Source organism: Hyla sarda, unplaced genomic scaffold (genome assembly GCF_029499605.1).
Source record: "Hyla sarda isolate aHylSar1 unplaced genomic scaffold, aHylSar1.hap1 scaffold_915, whole genome shotgun sequence".
In the NCBI taxonomy this organism is placed as follows: Eukaryota; Metazoa; Chordata; class Amphibia; order Anura; family Hylidae; genus Hyla; species Hyla sarda.
In genome coordinates, this window is record NW_026610944.1 from 19,747 (window position 1) to 43,411 (window position 23,665).

General features: G+C 45.8%; 5 non-coding genes and 2 pseudogenes across 5 annotated transcripts; all 7 read right to left on the reverse strand.

Annotated features, from left to right (window-relative positions):
- Positions 1–1,959: 1,959 nt before the first annotated feature.
- LOC130349466 (U2 spliceosomal RNA) lies at positions 1,960–2,153 on the reverse strand. Its single transcript, XR_008886787.1, has one exon. It is a non-coding gene; the product is annotated as a U2 spliceosomal RNA (small nuclear RNA).
- A 5,381-nt stretch (positions 2,154–7,534) lies between these two features.
- LOC130349483 (U2 spliceosomal RNA) lies at positions 7,535–7,752 on the reverse strand (annotated as a pseudogene).
- Positions 7,753–9,840: 2,088 nt separating this feature from the next.
- On the reverse strand, positions 9,841–10,031 carry LOC130349460 (U2 spliceosomal RNA). Its single transcript, XR_008886781.1, has one exon. It is a non-coding gene; the product is annotated as a U2 spliceosomal RNA (small nuclear RNA).
- A 2,082-nt stretch (positions 10,032–12,113) lies between these two features.
- On the reverse strand, positions 12,114–12,307 carry LOC130349467 (U2 spliceosomal RNA). Its single transcript, XR_008886788.1, has one exon. It is a non-coding gene; the product is annotated as a U2 spliceosomal RNA (small nuclear RNA).
- Positions 12,308–17,688: 5,381 nt separating this feature from the next.
- On the reverse strand, positions 17,689–17,906 carry LOC130349485 (U2 spliceosomal RNA; annotated as a pseudogene).
- A 2,090-nt stretch (positions 17,907–19,996) lies between these two features.
- On the reverse strand, positions 19,997–20,187 carry LOC130349472 (U2 spliceosomal RNA). The gene has a single exon (XR_008886790.1). It is a non-coding gene; the product is annotated as a U2 spliceosomal RNA (small nuclear RNA).
- A 2,096-nt stretch (positions 20,188–22,283) lies between these two features.
- Positions 22,284–22,474, reverse strand: LOC130349484 (U2 spliceosomal RNA). The gene has a single exon (XR_008886793.1). It is a non-coding gene; the product is annotated as a U2 spliceosomal RNA (small nuclear RNA).
- Positions 22,475–23,665: the final 1,191 nt, after the last annotated feature.

Genomic DNA, 23,665 nt, shown 5'->3' on the forward strand with positions numbered 1-23,665 from the left:
AGCAGAACCTAAACCCATACCATTATTGCTAAGCAGCAAGACAGGGGCCCATTGCACTCCCACGGGGCCTTTTTAAATGCAATCCATAACCCGGATTTGCCAGGAACCCTTCTTACTCCTCCTACTTGCATGTGACACTGGGCTTAGGATCTGCATAGGAAACACACACACAAGCACACACCTACCTTTGTTGCCTGCAGATGCCTCCTTGGCTGTCCCCAAACGGTATCAAACCAACACCCACGGGAAGCTGTAAGCATAGAGGACATGCCTGCACCCCATTGGACTTACCTGTGTGGGTTAAACCCGGGTTATTTGACAACCTATGGCGGTGATGGTTCTGCTCAGGCAGAGCAGTGCTGATGCTCCTCATAAAGCTGTCGCTGCTGTGAAGGTTCTAGGTGACATCACAAATCCCTATGGTTACATACACAACAAAGCTGGGTTGTTGTTGTTTACACTCTGCAAGGCCTGTGGAAGTGAGTGACATCATAGCACTGTAGTTCTGAGGGTTCTAGATGGATGCAACAATCTCCTGTTGCTTCTATGAAGGCCATAATAGACGACATCACCAAACAGCTCCATAGTCACATACACAGCAAAGGAGAGATGTTGTTTACACCTAGTGATGTCAGTGGTATTGAGTGACATCACAGCACAGTGCTAAGGCTCCTGGGCCTGGACACAGCAGCGGCTGCAATATCTCAACGGAGAATACGTTTATATATATGTGTGTGTGTGCGCGTATATATATATATATATATATATATATATATATATATATATATATATTTCTCCGCCGAAATCACTTTTAAACCCATTTCCACCTTTTTTTCCCTTCTCTTCCTCTTACTTTTTTTTCACGTTTTTTTACGTTTTTCTCCTTTTCGCCTCTTTTCTGGGCGTATTATTCTTCTTTTTCTTCTTTTTTTTCGTCTAATGCATACCCCATCAGTGCAGCAATGCTTATTCAATACCGCCAGCAGATGGAGACACTGGGGGATAATTTTCTAAGGATTTATACTGATTTTTCCTGTCTGAATTTGTCGCACAGAAAGTTGCAGGCCAAATATGTGTGACATTTCTGCGACTTTAGCTTCTAGAGCATTTTTACAACATTATACATAGGTGCTGAATACATAAAAAGCGACTGTTCAGCGACAGACAAGTCGCATCGGCTGAAAGTAGGCCAGAATGTCAGTCCATGTTGGAGCAGGTTTAGATACAGTCTAAAGTATAGATCTCAAAGTCTGTGCACAGAATTTAGCAAGGGCCTCGCACCTTCTGATGCATCAGGTAGGTGCACAATAGCATAGCCTAACCCTCTGTACTTTGGTCTATATTGATGCGGGACATAGACAGCCAGCTGATGACCAATCCATTAGTGCAATGGATGGCTGGAAGCATTTGTCTTTGCCTTTGCAATACCACAGAAGCAATGCATGGTCAATGTACAGCAATGACACACCTGTGTGAACAGCCAGGAGACCCCCCCCATGTTATGTTACATAGTTACATAGTTAGTACGGTCGAAAAAAGACATATGTCCATCAAGTTCAACCAGGGAATTAAGGGGTAGGGGTGTGGCGCGATATTGGGGAAGGGATGAGATTTTATATTTCTTCATAAGCATTAATCTTATTTTGTCAATTAGGAACATTCAGCACCCACCCGCTATCAAGGCAGCTGCCTATCATGTCATGCCCTACCTGCACAGGTGTGCTGGCTACTCAAATGATCCAATTAAGGAGGCCATTTAGTCAGCAGCAGCAGAAGTCCTGTGCCTGGACGCTCCAACAGCGGCCAGACACAAGCAGAAGCAGAAGCAGCAGAAGCAGCAGCAGCACCACCTTTTGTTTTTTGGCTGCAGCAGCAGCAAGGCCCACAGGGCTGGCTAGCTGGCTAGCCAGCAAGCAGGTAGCAATGAAAGTAGGAATCTTTCTTTTTAACCCTGTAAGGGGGTGGTGCACTGTACCCGAAGATACTGCCATATCGGGTCAATGCATAGGGCGACGGAAGCAAGCTTCGAAATCGGCCCCCGTTCTCAAAAATCCATTTAATATATGGTCCCCAGATAGGGGACGTATCAGATATTAAACTGATAAGAACAGATAAGGTTTCAACTAAATTTTATTCAATAAATAAGAAACCATACAAAATTTAAAATGCTAAATAATAAAAGGTTCACAAAAGTTTTAAAATACAAATATTAAAACCAGTAATAAAAGGAGAAAAAATAAAAATGGCAGGATAAAACATTATACAAATGTCATAAAAACTGATTATATTGTTATTTCGTTCCATAGAGGCAGACACCACATGGATGCTGCCTCGCTGGCCCCCAACTGTTTCTTGTCTCTTAGGTAATAGATGTACATCTCACTCAGGGCCAGCTTTATACAGTTTTTAACATCAATAAAATCATGTTTAAAAAGTAAGATGTTCCTAACTTTCCAGATGGCATTTTTAAAACAATTAATAATCATCCAGCAGATCATCTGCTGTTTAAAATTGGGGCAGTTAAAAAGACCGTAAAAGACACATTCGTGATTAAAATCTTTTAGGCCGCAGGCCCACTTCAAAAGTGGGCCTACCTTCCTCCAAAGCTCCCGTGCAAAAGGGCAGTTCCAAAATATGTGCAGCACCGTTTCGTCCACTCCGCAGCCATCTCTCGGGCACTTGGCTCTCGCCACCAGTCCTCGCCTGTGCTGGAACTCACGAGTAGGGAGGCACTGGTGGACGATTGCCCAGGCAAGATCCCTGTGTACATTCGCCAGAAACTTCCCGTACACGTTCCGCCATACCTTTTTGGATCTTGCCTGTGTGAAATTGGACACTGCCAGGGTAACCTCACTCCACCTGAGGACCTTTGATACCTTTCTCTGGTCCCCCAGTATGTCAGGCTCCAAATCTTGGAGACCTAGGAGCCTGACTGTCTTTTCCAACACCACATAATGTTTTGGGGGACACAGAAGCACCGGAGCGTTCAGAGGGATGCGCAACCATCTTTTAAAAACCATGCCCGCAGCGTACCTTAAAAAGCAGCTAAAAATGCCATCGGATTTAATAATTTTAAAACAGAAACAGAAATACTTTATGTAAAAGAAAGTAAAAAGGTTAGGAACATCTTTCCCGCCATTATCTTTACTTTTGTACATAAAATCACGCTTTAATTTCTCCATTTTTGAACCCCATAAAAAAGTAAAAACAATTCTAGTTACTTTTTTTATGTATAAAATAGATGGAGGAAATACCATGGCAATGTATAGCATAATAGGGAGTAAAACCATCTTTATTATTAAAATCTTCCCCTCCATGGTAAGGTTTCTAAGATTCCACATTAAAATCTTCTTCTCCATCTTAGCTATAGCTGAATCCCAGTTAGGGCTCCCATCATTGACCTGGTTAAAAACAATACCTAAAACTTTAATTTGATCCTGTTGCATTGTGACTCCTGGGGTGATGGATGAATCCCAGGAGCCAATATAAAAACAGTCACATTTATCTGTGTTTAGCTTAAAACCAGAGACCTCGCAGAAATAGCTGGTGTTCCTCAATGCCTCCCTCATGGATGGAGAGTCCGGGCACAGTATGGTGACATCATCCATGTACCCCAACACCTTTAGATGGGTCCCTCCTCCACCAGGTATCGGTACGCCTCTTACTACCCGGTCTTTTCTGAGGAGGGCCATCAGTGGTTCGATTGCGCAAATAAAAAGGAGTGGGGACAGGGGGCAGCCCTGTTTGACACCTGATAAAAGAGGAACACCGCTGGTTAAAAAGCCATTAACAGAGACTTGACTAAAACAGGATCGGTATAAAAGCATGATTCGGCTTAAAATCGTTTCAGGCACTGCCATCTTTTTAAGAACTAAAAACAGGTATTCATGGGAGACCCTATCAAAGGCTTTTTCAAAGTCTAAGGATAAAATTGCTACAGTTTGATTTCTATCCTTAAAATACCATAAAACATCTCTTAAAATATTTAGGGATTCAGCTATAGACCTTCCAGGTACCCCACAAACCTGATTTGGGTGAATTAATTTATGAATAAAAGGTTTAAAACGGACAGCTAATAACTTGGCTAAAACTTTATAATCGACATTTAAAAGTGTGATGGGGCGCCAATTTTTTAGCATATCCTTTTCACCCTTTTTAAAAAGTAATGATACAATCCCCCTCCTCCAGGAAGGGGGAAGTTCATTAACAATAAAAGTTTCTTTATACAATAAAACCATATCATCCTTTAAAATATCCCAAAAAGCTAAATAAAATTCGATGGGTAAACCATCTTCCCCAGGGGCCTTCCCACTAGAAAAACTTTTAAAAACAAATAAAAGTTCATCTAAGTTAAGATCACGGGATAAAACCTCCTGGTCTAAAACATCTAGCTTAAAATCAAGGGAATTAAGAACATGTTCTAAAAAGGATGGATTAAGATCTTTCTTATTAAAAAGAAGCTGGTAGAAGTTAAAAACTGCATCTAACATGCCTTTTGGAGTGGATTCACCCTCAAGGTTTTGGATGATATCCCTCCTATTCATCACTTTTTTAAAAAAGAAACGGGAACATTTCTCGCCCTCCTCCAGGTGCTGCACATGTGAGTTAAAAATGATTTGTTTCCCTTTCTTTTCTATGGCATGTTTTATTTCAGTTTTAAGGTTTAAAATATCATTTTCTACATCCATACCAGCTTCTTTCAATTTAAAAAGTACATTTAAACGCATGTTAAGAACATAAAACCACTGTTTTTCCATTTTTGCCTTCTTCTTACCTGCTTTGATAAAAAAAAATCTGATTTTAGATTTGGTGCCCTCCCACCAGTGCAGCATAGGCTCGTGGGGTTTTCTTTGTGATTGCCAGCATTGGTAGGTCCGCACAAACTCCTCTTTTATCTCAGGGTCCTCTAGGAGTGTGGTGTTTAATCTCCAGAGGCCCCTTTTTGCTTTTTGCTCCCCCTCTAGCTCCAGGCCCACCAAGAGGAGCTTATGATCAGAGAAGATATTCTGCTCGAGCGTGCATTTCAGGGGTTTAAAAGCTCTAGAGGAAAAAATAAAATCGATTCTGGAGCTCACTCTTCCATTGGACCATGTGGCGCCCGGGTCCTCCGGCAAGAGATCCTTCCAGCAATCTTTCAAATTAAAATCATCAATAACATTTTTAAGCAGGTAAGAAGTGCGGTCTTTACGATTAATATCCCCACCCTGCCGGTGTTCCCCATCACGTATGCAGTTAAAATCACCTCCCACCAGCAGGGGGGAAGACCCAACACAAAACAGTGGTAAAATTTCAAATAGTTCTGCCCGCTCCTGTTTATCAGGAGGGGCATACACATTTAAAACACGAATTAAAAGTCCATTAAAATATAGATGAATTAAAAGAGCTCTGCCAGGCACAATCTCAGTTACTGTATGAATAGAAAAGGACTGGCCTCGGCAGAGCAGCCCAACACCCACAGAACGACAGTCATTTGCACCGGACCATATGGATGGGCCCAGCTTCCAGTCTTCTTTTAAGTCTTTATAGTCCATTTTACTAGGGATTCCACATTCTTGTAGCAGGCAAAGGTCAAAGTCACATGTCTCTAGATAAGAAAATAAAGCAGCCCTGCGATCAGGGCTCTTTAAGGACCTCACATTGAGTGAGGCAATTTTTACAGGGATAGGCATAGTTTATGGAGAGTCCGTGCTTGGAGAATCAAAGTCAATAATAAGCTGCGTACCGTCATCCCCCGCCTGCGGGGTCATCAGCTCCTTGATGTTCTGAGGGTCGGAGCTTGAGATCGATGATGCCCCGACCATGAGCTCGCTCTCGTCCGAACTACGGCACGCCGCTTTCCTTTGAATGTCTTCCTCTTCTTCTTCTCTTTGTCTTTTAAATGTCACACTGCTATCCATATCCTCTGTGTTGCTCTCACTCGATGTAATCTCTGGCCCCCGGCTGATGGATCTGCGTCTTCTTTCATCTTTTGACGACTGGAACTGCTGCACAGGGGCCTGTGAGGCCTCTTTTCCGGAACCTTTGCCGCTACCTTGGGAAGTTTTCATCGCTTGTTCCCCAGCAAGCGTTGCTGAGGACTGTTGCTCCAACTTCCCCATCGATCGACTATGGCCAGTTTTACCCACCGGGTCCACTGCTGGCGGGGCAGCAAACCCTGGTTTGGCGCCACTTGTCTTCTTGGCCCTGTCCTGTATAGGCGGAGTAACAGGACCAGGCTCAGACCTGGCCACCTGGCTCCCCTTCCGGCGGGCTTTCACCGGGGCCTCTTCGTCCGGAGCAGGGCGACCCTGGGCCAAGCCAGTACCTGGCTTATGCTGCAATTTTGGGTCCACCTCTGCCCCCACCGAGGCCCGTCGGCTGCCACCCGCCACAGGTGAGCCCCCTTCAGAAGTTTCGGCGGGCTCTTGAGCCAGGTAGGAAGTCGATCGACGTCTTTCAATTTCCCGGGCAGTAAACTCGATCACCCGCCCGGGCTTCGTGGAATCCCCATGGCCTCCCCCTAGCACTACCACCGGTGGGCCCCCCGATGGAGCACCAGAGGTCTTGGGCCTGGACCCATCAGTACCTGCCATCTGGGGTTTGGGCATCTTAAAAAAGGACGTCTTTTGTCCTGTCCCCTCTTTGGGTGGGCCCAGCCTTGACCCACCCATCGTAGTTTTTGCTTTATGGGGACAGGAATTAAAATCGTGATTTTCCTCTCCGCAGAGGTTGCACCTTATCGTATGGCTACATCTTGAGGCTATGTGACCTTCTTGGCCACACCTATTGCAGCGAATCACACGCTCCGCGCCGCAGGTCTCCTGGGTGTGGCCAAACCTCAAGCAATTTCGGCAATACATAGGCATTTGAGGATAGAACAGGAAGCCCCGAACTCTCCCGATGGCAAAATTTGGGGGCGGATGGCAAAGACCCCCAATACCACCGGGATCCTTACGGAGCTTGACCCAGAACTTCCTCTTGCCGTTCCAGAACCGCACGGAGTTCAAGATTTTGTTTGCGAATCGCACCTCTTCGCAGTATCGCCGAAGAAAAGTGGCTATATCCTCCGTGGTCACATGAGGGCTGTGCATAGCCACCACCAACGGTATATGTTCCTCACCATAGAGGAACTGGAACGAAAGACCGTCGAGTCGATCGTCCCTCTGGTCCGCACCAGACAAGGTTGCATAGATGTTATCGCAACACGCCGTGGCCGTGAAGGTGACGGTATACAGGCCACGGCTTTCCTGGTCATTTAGACACAGGATGTCCTCCCTATTGAGGCGGAAGTAGTCAAGAAGAATCACCTCCGCAATGAAGCGGAGGTTCTTCAACTGACGATGGCTCTCCGACACCTCTATGCGGATGGTATTTCGCATCGACATTTCCCCAGAGGGGAAAGCCCAGGAGAACGGCATCTTCCACACCCAGGGACTAAGCCCCTTCCCCAATAGCAGCAGGGGCTCGGAATCCCGCTATAAAAGCGGAACCCTTACCCAAGGCAGAGGTCGGGGGTACCCTAGGTGCTTCCGAAGCTACAGGTAACGCTCAACGTACCGAAAATGCCTTCTGAGACACAAGGTCCCAGAGACAGGGGGATCGCAACCCGTTGTCTGTGGACTAAGCCCGCTCCCCAATAGCAGCAAGGGGGTGAAGTCCCTCCGTAAGGAGAGACAATCCCCCAAGGCCGAGAAGCGGGGTACCACAGACACCTTCCGACCAGACCAAATGCAGATACTACACTTGATCTTAGCCAAAAGGCCGAGAAGCGATAACCGTGAAAGGGGCGGGCCCAACAAGGTGCCCTTCATGGGCACTATCACTGCTTGCTGTCAGGGAGGCTGCCAGACAATTTTCCATGCACACTCTGGGCTGGGGGGCAGTCAACCACCAGTACACACAGCAGAACCTAAACCCATACCATTATTGCTAAGCAGCAAGACAGGGGCCCATTGCACTCCCACGGGGCCTTTTTAAATGCAATCCATAACCCGGATTTGCCAGGAACCCTTCTTACTCCTCCTACTTGCATGTGACACTGGGCTTAGGATCTGCATAGGAAACACACACACAAGCACACACCTACCTTTGTTGCCTGCAGATGCCTCCTTGGCTGTCCCCAAACGGTATCAAACCAACACCCACGGGAAGCTGTAAGCATAGAGGACATGCCTGCACCCCATTGGACTTACCTGTGTGGGTTAAACCCGGGTTATTTGACAACCTATGGCGGTGATGGTTCTGCTCAGGCAGAGCAGTGCTGATGCTCCTCATAAAGCTGTCGCTGCTGTGAAGGTTCTAGGTGACATCACAAATCCCTATGGTTACATACACAACAAAGCTGGGTTGTTGTTGTTTACACTCTGCAAGGCCTGTGGAAGTGAGTGACATCATAGCACTGTAGTTCTGAGGGTTCTAGATGGATGCAACAATCTCCTGTTGCTTCTATGAAGGCCATAATAGACGACATCACCAAACAGCTCCATAGTCACATACACAGCAAAGGAGAGATGTTGTTTACACCTAGTGATGTCAGTGGTATTGAGTGACATCACAGCACAGTGCTAAGGCTCCTGGGCCTGGACACAGCAGCGGCTGCAATATCTCAACGGAGAATACGTTTATATATATGTGTGTGTGTGCGCGTATATATATATATATATATATATATATATATATATATATTTCTCCGCCGAAATCACTTTTAAACCCATTTCCACCTTTTTTTCCCTTCTCTTCCTCTTACTTTTTTTTCAAGTTTTTTTACGTTTTTCTCCTTTTCGCCTCTTTTCTGGGCGTATTATTCTTCTTTTTCTTCTTTTTTTTCGTCTAATGCATACCCCATCAGTGCAGCAATGCTTATTCAATACCGCCAGCAGATGGAGACACTGGGGGATAATTTTCTAAGGATTTATACTGATTTTTCCTGTCTGAATTTGTCGCACAGAAAGTTGCAGGCCAAATATGTGTGACATTTCTGCGACTTTAGCTTCTAGAGCATTTTTACAACATTATACATAGGTGCTGAATACATAAAAAGCGACTGTTCAGCGACAGACAAGTCGCATCGGCTGAAAGTAGGCCAGAATGTCAGTCCATGTTGGAGCAGGTTTAGATACAGTCTAAAGTATAGATCTCAAAGTCTGTGCACAGAATTTAGCAAGGGCCTCGCACCTTCTGATGCATCAGGTAGGTGCACAATAGCATAGCCTAACCCTCTGTACTTTGGTCTATATTGATGCGGGACATAGACAGCCAGCTGATGACCAATCCATTAGTGCAATGGATGGCTGGAAGCATTTGTCTTTGCCTTTGCAATACCACAGAAGCAATGCATGGTCAATGTACAGCAATGACACACCTGTGTGAACAGCCAGGAGACCCCCCCCCCCCCCATGTTATGTTACATAGTTACATAGTTAGTACGGTCGAAAAAAGACATATGTCCATCAAGTTCAACCAGGGAATTAAGGGGTAGGGGTGTGGCGCGATATTGGGGAAGGGATGAGATTTTATATTTCTTCATAAGCATTAATCTTATTTTGTCAATTAGGAACATTCAGCACCCACCCGCTATCAAGGCAGCTGCCTATCATGTCATGCCCTACCTGCACAGGTGTGCTGGCTACTCAAATGATCCAATTAAGGAGGCCATTTAGTCAGCAGCAGCAGAAGTCCTGTGCCTGGACGCTCCAACAGCGGCCAGACACAAGCAGAAGCAGAAGCAGCAGAAGCAGCAGCAGCAGCACCACCTTTTGTTTTTTGGCTGCAGCAGCAGCAAGGCCCACAGGGCTGGCTAGCTGGCTAGCCAGCAAGCAGGTAGCAATGAAAGTAGGAATCTTTCTTTTTAACCCTGTAAGGGGGTGGTGCACTGTACCCGAAGATACTGCCATATCGGGTCAATGCATAGGGCGACGGAAGCAAGCTTCGAAATCGGCCCCCGTTCTCAAAAATCCATTTAATATATGGTCCCCAGATAGGGGACGTATCAGATATTAAACTGATAAGAACAGATACTACACTTGATCTTAGCCAAAAGGCCGAGAAGCGATAACCGTGAAAGGGGCGGGCCCAACAAGGTGCCCTTCATGGGCACTATCACTGCTTGCTGTCAGGGAGGCTGCCAGACAATTTTCCATGCACACTCTGGGCTGGGGGGCAGTCAACCACCAGTACACACAGCAGAACCTAAACCCATACCATTATTGCTAAGCAGCAAGACAGGGGCCCATTGCACTCCCACGGGGCCTTTTTAAATGCAATCCATAACCCGGATTTGCCAGGAACCCTTCTTACTCCTCCTACTTGCATGTGACACTGGGCTTAGGATCTGCATAGGAAACACACACACAAGCACACACCTACCTTTGTTGCCTGCAGATGCCTCCTTGGCTGTCCCCAAACGGTATCAAACCAACACCCACGGGAAGCTGTAAGCATAGAGGACATGCCTGCACCCCATTGGACTTACCTGTGTGGGTTAAACCCGGGTTATTTGACAACCTATGGCGGTGATGGTTCTGCTCAGGCAGAGCAGTGCTGATGCTCCTCATAAAGCTGTCGCTGCTGTGAAGGTTCTAGGTGACATCACAAATCCCTATGGTTACATACACAACAAAGCTGGGTTGTTGTTGTTTACACTCTGCAAGGCCTGTGGAAGTGAGTGACATCATAGCACTGTAGTTCTGAGGGTTCTAGATGGATGCAACAATCTCCTGTTGCTTCTATGAAGGCCATAATAGACGACATCACCAAACAGCTCCATAGTCACATACACAGCAAAGGAGAGATGTTGTTTACACCTAGTGATGTCAGTGGTATTGAGTGACATCACAGCACAGTGCTAAGGCTCCTGGGCCTGGACACAGCAGCGGCTGCAATATCTCAACGGAGAATACGTTTATATATATGTGTGTGTGTGCGCGTATATATATATATATATATATATATATATATATATATTTCTCCGCCGAAATCACTTTTAAACCCATTTCCACCTTTTTTTCCCTTCTCTTCCTCTTACTTTTTTTTCACGTTTTTTTACGTTTTTCTCCTTTTCGCCTCTTTTCTGGGCGTATTATTCTTCTTTTTCTTCTTTTTTTTCGTCTAATGCATACCCCATCAGTGCAGCAATGCTTATTCAATACCGCCAGCAGATGGAGACACTGGGGGATAATTTTCTAAGGATTTATACTGATTTTTCCTGTCTGAATTTGTCGCACAGAAAGTTGCAGGCCAAATATGTGTGACATTTCTGCGACTTTAGCTTCTAGAGCATTTTTACAACATTATACATAGGTGCTGAATACATAAAAAGCGACTGTTCAGCGACAGACAAGTCGCATCGGCTGAAAGTAGGCCAGAATGTCAGTCCATGTTGGAGCAGGTTTAGATACAGTCTAAAGTATAGATCTCAAAGTCTGTGCACAGAATTTAGCAAGGGCCTCGCACCTTCTGATGCATCAGGTAGGTGCACAATAGCATAGCCTAACCCTCTGTACTTTGGTCTATATTGATGCGGGACATAGACAGCCAGCTGATGACCAATCCATTAGTGCAATGGATGGCTGGAAGCATTTGTCTTTGCCTTTGCAATACCACAGAAGCAATGCATGGTCAATGTACAGCAATGACACACCTGTGTGAACAGCCAGGAGACCCCCCCCCCCCCATGTTATGTTACATAGTTACATAGTTAGTACGGTCGAAAAAAGACATATGTCCATCAAGTTCAACCAGGGAATTAAGGGGTAGGGGTGTGGCGCGATATTGGGGAAGGGATGAGATTTTATATTTCTTCATAAGCATTAATCTTATTTTGTCAATTAGGAACATTCAGCACCCACCCGCTATCAAGGCAGCTGCCTATCATGTCATGCCCTACCTGCACAGGTGTGCTGGCTACTCAAATGATCCAATTAAGGAGGCCATTTAGTCAGCAGCAGCAGAAGTCCTGTGCCTGGACGCTCCAACAGCGGCCAGACACAAGCAGAAGCAGAAGCAGCAGAAGCAGCAGCAGCACCACCTTTTGTTTTTTGGCTGCAGCAGCAGCAAGGCCCACAGGGCTGGCTAGCTGGCTAGCCAGCAAGCAGGTAGCAATGAAAGTAGGAATCTTTCTTTTTAACCCTGTAAGGGGGTGGTGCACTGTACCCGAAGATACTGCCATATCGGGTCAATGCATAGGGCGACGGAAGCAAGCTTCGAAATCGGCCCCCGTTCTCAAAAATCCATTTAATATATGGTCCCCAGATAGGGGACGTATCAGATATTAAACTGATAAGAACAGATAAGGTTTCAACTAAATTTTATTCAATAAATAAGAAACCATACAAAATTTAAAATGCTAAATAATAAAAGGTTCACAAAAGTTTTAAAATACAAATAATAAAACCAGTAATAAAAGGAGAAAAAATAAAAATGGCAGGATAAAACATTATACAAATGTCATAAAAACTGATTATATTGTTATTTCGTTCCATAGAGGCAGACACCACATGGATGCTGCCTCGCTGGCCCCCAACTGTTTCTTGTCTCTTAGGTAATAGATGTACATCTCACTCAGGGCCAGCTTTATACAGTTTTTAACATCAATAAAATCATGTTTAAAAAGTAAGATGTTCCTAACTTTCCAGATGGCATTTTTAAAACAATTAATAATCATCCAGCAGATCATCTGCTGTTTAAAATTGGGGCAGTTAAAAAGACCGTAAAAGACACATTCGTGATTAAAATCTTTTAGGCCGCAGGCCCACTTCAAAAGTGGGCCTACCTTCCTCCAAAGCTCCCGTGCAAAAGGGCAGTTCCAAAATATGTGCAGCACCGTTTCGTCCACTCCGCAGCCATCTCTCGGGCACTTGGCTCTCGCCACCAGTCCTCGCCTGTGCTGGAACTCACGAGTAGGGAGGCACTGGTGGACGATTGCCCAGGCAAGATCCCTGTGTACATTCGCCAGAAACTTCCCGTACACGTTCCGCCATACCTTTTTGGATCTTGCCTGTGTGAAATTGGACACTGCCAGGGTAACCTAACTCCACCTGAGGACCTTTGATACCTTTCTCTGGTCCCCCAGTATGTCAGGCTCCAAATCTTGGAGACCTAGGAGCCTGACTGTCTTTTCCAACACCACATAATGTTTTGGGGGACACAGAAGCACCGGAGCGTTCAGAGGGATGCGCAACCATCTTTTAAAAACCATGCCCGCAGCGTACCTTAAAAAGCAGCTAAAAATGCCATCGGATTTAATAATTTTAAAACAGAAACAGAAATACTTTATGTAAAAGAAAGTAAAAAGGTTAGGAACATCTTTCCCGCCATTATCTTTACTTTTGTACATAAAATCACGCTTTAATTTCTCCATTTTTGAACCCCATAAAAAAGTAAAAACAATTCTAGTTACTTTTTTTATGTATAAAATAGATGGAGGAAATACCATGGCAATGTATAGCATAATAGGGAGTAAAACCATCTTTATTATTAAAATCTTCCCCTCCATGGTAAGGTTTCTAAGATTCCACATTAAAATCTTCTTCTCCATCTTAGCTATAGCTGAATCCCAGTTAGGGCTCCCATCATTGACCTGGTTAAAAACAATACCTAAAACTTTAATTTGATCCTGTTGCATTGTGACTCCTGGGGTGATGGATGAATCCCAGGAGCCAATATAAAAACAGTCACATTTATCTGTGTTTAGCTTAAAACCAGAGACCTCGCAGAAATAGCTGGTGTTCCTCAATGCCCCCCTCATGGATGGAGAATCCGGGCACAGTATGGTGACATCATCCATGTACCCCAACACCTTTAGATGGGTCCCTCCTCCACCAGGTATCGGTACGCCTCTTACTACCCGGTCTTTTCTGAGGAGGGCCATCAGTGGTTCGATTGCGCAAATAAAAAGGAGTGGGGACAGGGGGCAGCCCTGTTTGACACCTGATAAAAGAGGAACACCGCTGGTTAAAAAGCCATTAACAGAGACTTGACTAAAACAGGATCGGTATAAAAGCATGATTCGGCTTAAAATCGTTTCAGGCACTGCCATCTTTTTAAGAACTAAAAACAGGTATTCATGGGAGACCCTATCAAAGGCTTTTTCAAAGTCTAAGGATAAAATTGCTACAGTTTGATTTCTATCCTTAAAATACCATAAAACATCTCTTAAAATATTTAGGGATTCAGCTATAGACCTTCCAGGTACCCCACAAACCTGATTTGGGTGAATTAATTTATGAATAAAAGGTTTAAAACGGACAGCTAATAACTTGGCTAAAACTTTATAATCGACATTTAAAAGTGTGATGGGGCGCCAATTTTTTAGCATATCCTTTTCACCCTTTTTAAAAAGTAATGATACAATCCCCCTCCTCCAGGAAGGGGGAAGTTCATTAACAATAAAAGTTTCTTTATACAATAAAACCATATCATCCTTTAAAATATCCCAAAAAGCTAAATAAAATTCGATGGGTAAACCATCTTCCCCAGGGGCCTTCCCACTAGAAAAACTTTTAAAAACAAATAAAAGTTCATCTAAGTTAAGATCACAGGATAAAACCTCCTGGTCTAAAACATCTAGCTTAAAATCAAGGGAATTAAGAACATGTTCTAAAAAGGATGGATTAAGATCTTTCTTATTAAAAAGAAGCTGGTAGAAGTTAAAAACTGCATCTAACATGCCTTTTGGAGTGGATTCACCCTCAAGGTTTTGGATGATATCCCTCCTATTCATCACTTTTTTAAAAAAGAAACGGGAACATTTCTCGCCCTCCTCCAGGTGCTGCACATGTGAGTTAAAAATGATTTGTTTCCCTTTCTTTTCTATGGCATGTTTTATTTCAGTTTTAAGGTTTAAAATATCATTTTCTACATCCATACCAGCTTCTTTCAATTTAAAAAGTACATTTAAACGCATGTTAAGAACATAAAACCACTGTTTTTCCATTTTTGCCTTCTTCTTACCTGCTTTGATAAAAAAAAATCTGATTTTAGATTTGGTGCCCTCCCACCAGTGCAGCATAGGCTCGTGGGGTTTTCTTTGTGATTGCCAGCATTGGTAGGTCCGCACAAACTCCTCTTTTATCTCAGGGTCCTCTAGGAGTGTGGTGTTTAATCTCCAGAGGCCCCTTTTTGCTTTTTGCTCCCCCTCTAGCTCCAGGCCCACCAAGAGGAGCTTATGATCAGAGAAGATATTCTGCTCGAGCGTGCATTTCAGGGGTTTAAAAGCTCTAGAGGAAAAAATAAAATCGATTCTGGAGCTCACTCTTCCATTGGACCATGTGGCGCCCGGGTCCTCCGGCAAGAGATCCTTCCAGCAATCTTTCAAATTAAAATCATCAATAACATTTTTAAGCAGGTAAGAAGTGCGGTCTTTACGATTAATATCCCCACCCTGCCGGTGTTCCCCATCACGTATGCAGTTAAAATCACCTCCCACCAGCAGGGGGGAAGACCCAACACAAAACAGTGGTAAAATTTCAAATAGTTCTGCCCGCTCCTGTTTATCAGGAGGGGCATACACATTTAAAACACGAATTAAAAGTCCATTAAAATATAGATGAATTAAAAGAGCTCTGCCAGGCACAATCTCAGTTACTGTATGAATAGAAAAGGACTGGCCTCGGCAGAGCAGCCCAACACCCACAGAACGACAGTCATTTGCACCGGACCATATGGATGGGCCCAGCTTCCAGTCTTCTTTTAAGTCTTTATAGTCCATTTTACTAGGGATTCCACATTCTTGTAGCAGGCAAAGGTCAAAGTCACATGTCTCTAGATAAGAAAATAAAGCAGCCCTGCGATCAGGGCTCTTTAAGGACCTCACATTGAGTGAGGCAATTTTTACAGGGATAGGCATAGTTTATGGAGAGTCCGTGCTTGGAGAATCAAAGTCAATAATAAGCTGCGTACCGTCATCCCCCGCCTGCGGGGTCATCAGCTCCTTGATGTTCTGAGGGTCGGAGCTTGAGATCGATGATGCCCCGACCATGAGCTCGCTCTCGTCCGAACTACGGCACGCCGCTTTCCTTTGAATGTCTTCCTCTTCTTCTTCTCTTTGTCTTTTAAATGTCACACTGCTATCCATATCCTCTGTGTTGCTCTCACTCGATGTAATCTCTGGCCCCCGGCTGATGGATCTGCGTCTTCTTTCATCTTTTGACGACTGGAACTGCTGCACAGGGGCCTGTGAGGCCTCTTTTCCGGAACCTTTGCCGCTACCTTGGGAAGTTTTCATCGCTTGTTCCCCAGCAAGCGTTGCTGAGGACTGTTGCTCCAACTTCCCCATCGATCGACGATGGCCAGTTTTACCCACCGGGTCCACTGCTGGCGGGGCAGCAAACCCTGGTTTGGCGCCACTTGTCTTCTTGGCCCTGTCCTGTATAGGCGGAGTAACAGGACCAGGCTCAGACCTGGCCACCTGGCTCCCCTTCCGGCGGGCTTTCACCGGGGCCTCTTCGTCCGGAGCAGGGCGACCCTGGGCCAAGCCAGTACCTGGCTTATGCTGCAATTTTGGGTCCACCTCTGCCCCCACCGAGGCCCGTCGGCTGCCACCCGCCACAGTTGAGCCCCCTTCAGAAGTTTCGGCGGGCTCTTGAGCCAGGTAGGAAGTCGATCGACGTCTTTCAATTTCCCGGGCAGTAAACTCGATCACCCGCCCGGGCTTCGTGGAATCCCCATGGCCTCCCCCTAGCACTACCACCGGTGGGCCCCCCGATGGAGCACCAGAGGTCTTGGGCCTGGACCCATCAGTACCTGCCATCTGGGGTTTGGGCATCTTAAAAAAGGACGTCTTTTGTCCTGTCCCCTCTTTGGGTGGGCCCAGCCTTGACCCACCCATCGTAGTTTTTGCTTTATGGGGACAGGAATTAAAATCGTGATTTTCCTCTCCGCAGAGGTTGCACCTTATCGTATGGCTACATCTTGAGGCTATGTGACCTTCTTGGCCACACCTATTGCAGCGAATCACACGCTCCGCGCCACAGGTCTCCTGGGTGTGGCCAAACCTCAAGCAATTTCGGCAATACATAGGCATTTGAGGATAGAACAGGAAGCCCCGAACTCTCCCGATGGCAAAATTTGGGGGCGGATGGCAAAGACCCCCAATACCACCGGGATCCTTACGGAGCTTGACCCAGAACTTCCTCTTGCCGTTCCAGAACCGCACGGAGTTCAAGATTTTGTTTGCGAATCGCACCTCTTCGCAGTATCGCCGAAGAAAAGTGGCTATATCCTCCGTGGTCACATGAGGGCTGTGCATAGCCACCACCAACGGTATATGTTCCTCACCATAGAGGAACTGGAACGAAAGACCGTCGAGTCGATCGTCCCTCTGGTCCGCACCAGACAAGGTTGCATAGATGTTATCGCAACACGCCGTGGCCGTGAAGGTGACGGTATACAGGCCACGGCTTTCCTGGTCATTTAGACACAGGATGTCCTCCCTATTGAGGCGGAAGTAGTCAAGAAGAATCACCTCCGCAATGAAGCGGAGGTTCTTCAACTGACGATGGCTCTCCGACACCTCTATGCGGATGGTATTTCGCATCGACATTTCCCCAGAGGGGAAAGCCCAGGAGAACGGCATCTTCCACACCCAGGGACTAAGCCCCTTCCCCAATAGCAGCAGGGGCTCGGAATCCCGCTATAAAAGCGGAACCCTTACCCAAGGCAGAGGTCGGGGGTACCCTAGGTGCTTCCGAAGCTACAGGTAACGCTCAACGTACCGAAAATGCCTTCTGAGACACAAGGTCCCAGAGACAGGGGGATCGCAACCCGTTGTCTGTGGACTAAGCCCGCTCCCCAATAGCAGCAAGGGGGTGAAGTCCCTCCGTAAGGAGAGACAATCCCCCAAGGCCGAGAAGCGGGGTACCACAGACACCTTCCGACCAGACCAAATGCAGATACTACACTTGATCTTAGCCAAAAGGCCGAGAAGCGATAACCGTGAAAGGGGCGGGCCCAACAAGGTGCCCTTCATGGGCACTATCACTGCTTGCTGTCAGGGAGGCTGCCAGACAATTTTCCATGCACACTCTGGGCTGGGGGGCAGTCAACCACCAGTACACACAGCAGAACCTAAACCCATACCATTATTGCTAAGCAGCAAGACAGGGGCCCATTGCACTCCCACGGGGCCTTTTTAAATGCAATCCATAACCCGGATTTGCCAGGAACCCTTCTTACTCCTCCTACTTGCATGTGACACTGGGCTTAGGATCTGCATAGGAAACACACACACAAGCACACACCTACCTTTGTTGCCTGCAGATGCCTCCTTGGCTGTCCCCAAACGGTATCAAACCAACACCCACGGGAAGCTGTAAGCATAGAGGACATGCCTGCACCCCATTGGACTTACCTGTGTGGGTTAAACCCGGGTTATTTGACAACCTATGGCGGTGATGGTTCTGCTCAGGCAGAGCAGTGCTGATGCTCCTCATAAAGCTGTCGCTGCTGTGAAGGTTCTAGGTGACATCACAAATCCCTATGGTTACATACACAACAAAGCTGGTTTGTTGTTGTTTACACTCTGCAAGGCCTGTGGAAGTGAGTGACATCATAGCACTGTAGTTCTGAGGGTTCTAGATGGATGCAACAATCTCCTGTTGCTTCTATGAAGGCCATAATAGACGACATCACCAAACAGCTCCATAGTCACATACACAGCAAAGGAGAGATGTTGTTTACACCTAGTGATGTCAGTGGTATTGAGTGACATCACAGCACAGTGCTAAGGCTCCTGGGCCTGGACACAGCAGCGGCTGCAATATCTCAACGGAGAATACGTTTATATATATGTGTGTGTGTGCGCGTATATATATATATATATATATATATATATATATATATATATTTCTCCGCCGAAATCACTTTTAAACCCATTTCCACCTTTTTTTCCCTTCTCTTCCTCTTACTTTTTTTTCAAGTTTTTTTACGTTTTTCTCCTTTTCGCCTCTTTTCTGGGCGTATTATTCTTCTTTTTCTTCTTTTTTTTCGTCTAATGCATACCCCATCAGTGCAGCAATGCTTATTCAATACCGCCAGCAGATGGAGACACTGGGGGATAATTTTCTAAGGATTTATACTGATTTTTCCTGTCTGAATTTGTCGCACAGAAAGTTGCAGGCCAAATATGTGTGACATTTCTGCGACTTTAGCTTCTAGAGCATTTTTACAACATTATACATAGGTGCTGAATACATAAAAAGCGACTGTTCAGCGACAGACAAGTCGCATCGGCTGAAAGTAGGCCAGAATGTCAGTCCATGTTGGAGCAGGTTTAGATACAGTCTAAAGTATAGATCTCAAAGTCTGTGCACAGAATTTAGCAAGGGCCTCGCACCTTCTGATGCATCAGGTAGGTGCACAATAGCATAGCCTAACCCTCTGTACTTTGGTCTATATTGATGCGGGACATAGACAGCCAGCTGATGACCAATCCATTAGTGCAATGGATGGCTGGAAGCATTTGTCTTTGCCTTTGCAATACCACAGAAGCAATGCATGGTCAATGTACAGCAATGACACACCTGTGTGAACAGCCAGGAGACCCCCCCCCCCCCCCCCATGTTATGTTACATAGTTACATAGTTAGTACGGTCGAAAAAAGACATATGTCCATCAAGTTCAACCAGGGAATTAAGGGGTAGGGGTGTGGCGCGATATTGGGGAAGGGATGAGATTTTATATTTCTTCATAAGCATTAATCTTATTTTGTCAATTAGGAACATTCAGCACCCACCCGCTATCAAGGCAGCTGCCTATCATGTCATGCCCTACCTGCACAGGTGTGCTGGCTACTCAAATGATCCAATTAAGGAGGCCATTTAGTCAGCAGCAGCAGAAGTCCTGTGCCTGGACGCTCCAACAGCGGCCAGACACAAGCAGAAGCAGAAGCAGCAGAAGCAGCAGCAGCACCACCTTTTGTTTTTTGGCTGCAGCAGCAGCAAGGCCCACAGGGCTGGCTAGCTGGCTAGCCAGCAAGCAGGTAGCAATGAAAGTAGGAATCTTTCTTTTTAACCCTGTAAGGGGGTGGTGCACTGTACCCGAAGATACTGCCATATCGGGTCAATGCATAGGGCGACGGAAGCAAGCTTCGAAATCGGCCCCCGTTCTCAAAAATCCATTTAATATATGGTCCCCAGATAGGGGACGTATCAGATATTAAACTGATAAGAACAGATACTACACTTGATCTTAGCCAAAAGGCCGAGAAGCGATAACCGTGAAAGGGGCGGGCCCAACAAGGTGCCCTTCATGGGCACTATCACTGCTTGCTGTCAGGGAGGCTGCCAGACAATTTTCCATGCACACTCTGGGCTGGGGGGCAGTCAACCACCAGTACACACAGCAGAACCTAAACCCATACCATTATTGCTAAGCAGCAAGACAGGGGCCCATTGCACTCCCACGGGGCCTTTTTAAATGCAATCCATAACCCGGATTTGCCAGGAACCCTTCTTACTCCTCCTACTTGCATGTGACACTGGGCTTAGGATCTGCATAGGAAACACACACACAAGCACACACCTACCTTTGTTGCCTGCAGATGCCTCCTTGGCTGTCCCCAAACGGTATCAAACCAACACCCACGGGAAGCTGTAAGCATAGAGGACATGCCTGCACCCCATTGGACTTACCTGTGTGGGTTAAACCCGGGTTATTTGACAACCTATGGCGGTGATGGTTCTGCTCAGGCAGAGCAGTGCTGATGCTCCTCATAAAGCTGTCGCTGCTGTGAAGGTTCTAGGTGACATCACAAATCCCTATGGTTACATACACAACAAAGCTGGGTTGTTGTTGTTTACACTCTGCAAGGCCTGTGGAAGTGAGTGACATCATAGCACTGTAGTTCTGAGGGTTCTAGATGGATGCAACAATCTCCTGTTGCTTCTATGAAGGCCATAATAGACGACATCACCAAACAGCTCCATAGTCACATACACAGCAAAGGAGAGATGTTGTTTACACCTAGTGATGTCAGTGGTATTGAGTGACATCACAGCACAGTGCTAAGGCTCCTGGGCCTGGACACAGCAGCGGCTGCAATATCTCAACGGAGAATACGTTTATATATATGTGTGTGTGTGCGCGTATATATATATATATATATATATATATATATATATATATATATATATATATATTTCTCCGCCGAAATCACTTTTAAACCCATTTCCACCTTTTTTTCCCTTCTCTTCCTCTTACTTTTTTTTCAAGTTTTTTTACGTTTTTCTCCTTTTCGCCTCTTTTCTGGGCGTATTATTCTTCTTTTTCTTCTTTTTTTTCGTCTAATGCATACCCCATCAGTGCAGCAATGCTTATTCAATACCGCCAGCAGATGGAGACACTGGGGGATAATTTTCTAAGGATTTATACTGATTTTTCCTGTCTGAATTTGTCGCACAGAAAGTTGCAGGCCAAATATGTGTGACATTTCTGCGACTTTAGCTTCTAGAGCATTTTTACAACATTATACATAGGTGCTGAATACATAAAAAGCGACTGTTCAGCGACAGACAAGTCGCATCGGCTGAAAGTAGGCCAGAATGTCAGTCCATGTTGGAGCAGGTTTAGATACAGTCTAAAGTATAGATCTCAAAGTCTGTGCACAGAATTTAGCAAGGGCCTCGCACCTTCTGATGCATCAGGTAGGTGCACAATAGCATAGCCTAACCCTCTGTACTTTGGTCTATATTGATGCGGGACATAGACAGCCAGCTGATGACCAATCCATTAGTGCAATGGATGGCTGGAAGCATTTGTCTTTGCCTTTGCAATACCACAGAAGCAATGCATGGTCAATGTACAGCAATGACACACCTGTGTGAACAGCCAGGAGACCCCCCCCCCCCCCCCCATGTTATGTTACATAGTTACATAGTTAGTACGGTCGAAAAAAGACATATGTCCATCAAGTTCAACCAGGGAATTAAGGGGTAGGGGTGTGGCGCGATATTGGGGAAGGGATGAGATTTTATATTTCTTCATAAGCATTAATCTTATTTTGTCAATTAGGAACATTCAGCACCCACCCGCTATCAAGGCAGCTGCCTATCATGTCATGCCCTACCTGCACAGGTGTGCTGGCTACTCAAATGATCCAATTAAGGAGGCCATTTAGTCAGCAGCAGCAGAAGTCCTGTGCCTGGACGCTCCAACAGCGGCCAGACACAAGCAGAAGCAGCAGAAGCAGCAGCAGCACCACCTTTTGTTTTTTGGCTGCAGCAGCAGCAAGGCCCACAGGGCTGGCTAGCTGGCTAGCCAGCAAGCAGGTAGCAATGAAAGTAGGAATCTTTCTTTTTAACCCTGTAAGGGGGTGGTGCACTGTACCCGAAGATACTGCCATATCGGGTCAATGCATAGGGCGACGGAAGCAAGCTTCGAAATCGGCCCCCGTTCTCAAAAATCCATTTAATATATGGTCCCCAGATAGGGGACGTATCAGATATTAAACTGATAAGAACAGATACTACACTTGATCTTAGCCAAAAGGCCGAGAAGCGATAACCGTGAAAGGGGCGGGCCCAACAAGGTGCCCTTCATGGGCACTATCACTGCTTGCTGTCAGGGAGGCTGCCAGACAATTTTCCATGCACACTCTGGGCTGGGGGGCAGTCAACCACCAGTACACACAGCAGAACCTAAACCCATACCATTATTGCTAAGCAGCAAGACAGGGGCCCATTGCACTCCCACGGGGCCTTTTTAAATGCAATCCATAACCCGGATTTGCCAGGAACCCTTCTTACTCCTCCTACTTGCATGTGACACTGGGCTTAGGATCTGCATAGGAAACACACACACAAGCACACACCTACCTTTGTTGCCTGCAGATGCCTCCTTGGCTGTCCCCAAACGGTATCAAACCAACACCCACGGGAAGCTGTAAGCATAGAGGACATGCCTGCACCCCATTGGACTTACCTGTGTGGGTTAAACCCGGGTTATTTGACAACCTATGGCGGTGATGGTTCTGCTCAGGCAGAGCAGTGCTGATGCTCCTCATAAAGCTGTCGCTGCTGTGAAGGTTCTAGGTGACATCACAAATCCCTATGGTTACATACACAACAAAGCTGGGTTGTTGTTGTTTACACTCTGCAAGGCCTGTGGAAGTGAGTGACATCATAGCACTGTAGTTCTGAGGGTTCTAGATGGATGCAACAATCTCCTGTTGCTTCTATGAAGGCCATAATAGACGACATCACCAAACAGCTCCATAGTCACATACACAGCAAAGGAGAGATGTTGTTTACACCTAGTGATGTCAGTGGTATTGAGTGACATCACAGCACAGTGCTAAGGCTCCTGGGCCTGGACACAGCAGCGGCTGCAATATCTCAACGGAGAATACGTTTATATATATGTGTGTGTGTGCGCGTATATATATATATATATATATATATATATATATATATATATATATATATTTCTCCGCCGAAATCACTTTTAAACCCATTTCCACCTTTTTTTCCCTTCTCTTCCTCTTACTTTTTTTTCACGTTTTTTTACGTTTTTCTCCTTTTCGCCTCTTTTCTGGGCGTATTATTCTTCTTTTTCTTTTTTTTTTTCGTCTAATGCATACCCCATCAGTGCAGCAATGCTTATTCAATACCGCCAGCAGATGGAGACACTGGGGGATAATTTTCTAAGGATTTATACTGATTTTTCCTGTCTGAATTTGTCGCACAGAAAGTTG